Source organism: Lycium barbarum, chromosome 9 (assembly GCF_019175385.1).
Source record: "Lycium barbarum isolate Lr01 chromosome 9, ASM1917538v2, whole genome shotgun sequence".
In the NCBI taxonomy this organism is placed as follows: domain Eukaryota; kingdom Viridiplantae; phylum Streptophyta; class Magnoliopsida; order Solanales; family Solanaceae; genus Lycium; species Lycium barbarum.
This window is the reverse complement of record NC_083345.1, coordinates 58,982,403-58,984,249: the sequence shown is the minus strand read 5'-3', so window position 1 is coordinate 58,984,249 and position 1,847 is coordinate 58,982,403.

Below are 1,847 nucleotides of genomic sequence, written 5' to 3'. Positions count from 1 at the left end.
GTAAGCGGCTCCACTAGCCGATGTGCCATTATGTATTATGTTACAGATTCCTTATGATTACAGATTCTACTTGATTTGAGCACGATGAAAAGAAAGTTTCTGAAAGCCTTTATTATGCATTTCATTCTTAATTGATTTAAAAGTCCGAAGAGACTATGTGTGTACTAAGAGTTAGAGGGTTCGCTCGGCCCTAAGTAAGGGTCGGGTGCCCATCACACCCTAGCGAGATTAGGGTGTGACAGCGTCTCTGCCTGAGTCTCCTCTGGATCTTGAAATAAGTGTGGGTACCTGAACTTCATGTCATCCTTCGCTTCCCAGGTCATTTCCTCTCTATTATTATTTCTCTATAAGACTTTAATTGAAGCGGCATCTTTTGTTCTGAGTCTTCGTAATTGCCTATCTAGAATGGGAATGGAACTCTTCGTAGGATAATTGCTCAGTGACTTGAGCATCATCTACCGGTACAATTCTGGAAGGATCTCCAATGCACTTACGGAGGATCGATACATGGAAAGCCAGATGGATTGACTCCAAATCCGAATGTAGATCTAATTCATAAGCCACTTGGCCTACCTAGCGTACAATCTCATAAGGTCCAATATACCGAGGACTAAGCTTGCCTTTTTTGCCAAATCTCATGACGCCCTTCATTGGCGATACCTTCAAGAATACCCAATCTTTCACTTGAAACTCTAAGTCCCGTCGACAATTATCTGCATAGAATTTCTAACGACTCTGAGCTGTTAATAATCGATCCTGTATAAGCTTGACCTTCTCTATAGCTCCCTGGACCAAGTCTCGCCCTATTAATTTAGTCTCCCCTACTTCGAACCACCCAATTGGCGATCTGCACTTGCGCCTATATAAAGCCTCATACGGGGCCATTTGGATGCTAGAATGATAATTGTTGTTATAAGAAAATTCAATAAGCGGTAAGTGACCATCCCAACTACCTCCAAAATCCAACACACATGCCTGTAGCATATCCTTAAGAGTCTGGATGGTACGCTTATCTTTTCCATCAGTCTGCGGATGAAATGTTGTACTAAGGCTCACCTGAGTCCCCAAACCTTCTTGAAAAGACTTCCAGAAATTGGCTGTAAACTGTGTCCCTCTATCGAAAATAATAGATACTAGGACACCATACAGTCATACTATCTCCATGACATAGAGCTTTGCATAATCTTCGGTTACACATGTAGTTCTGACTGGTAGGAAATGAGCTGACTTTGTAAGTCTATCCATAATTACCCATATAGAATCATACTTATGCTTAGAACGAGGTAAGCCTACAATGAAGTCCATATTAATTACTTCCAATTTCCAAGTTGGAATTTCCATAGCTTGCAGTAATCCACCAGGCCTTTGGTGTTCAATCTTCACTTGTTGACAGTTAGGACATTGGGCCACAAATTCCGCTATGTCTTTCTTCATTCCATTCCACCAATATATTGATTTGAGATCATGGTACATTTTTGTTGCTCCAGGATGAACAAAATAACGGGAACAAAGGGCTTCTTTCAATATTTGATGGCGTAATCTTACAATATCAAGAACACACAACCTGCCTTGACATCGGAGAACTCCATCTCCAGAAATCTCAAAGGATGACTTCTTCCTCTAAGGAATTGTATTCCTATAATGAACTAGCATGGGATCCTCGTACTAACGCTCTTTCACTTCATCTACTAGTGACGAGATAGCTGAATTCTGAATGGTAGCTCCCACATTGCCTGAGTCCACTACCCGAACTCCTAGGCTATCTAATTACTGGAGCTCATAAGCTAACTCTCTTTTCTCTGGCTGAACATCACATAAGCTACCCATAGATCTGCGGCTAAGAGCAT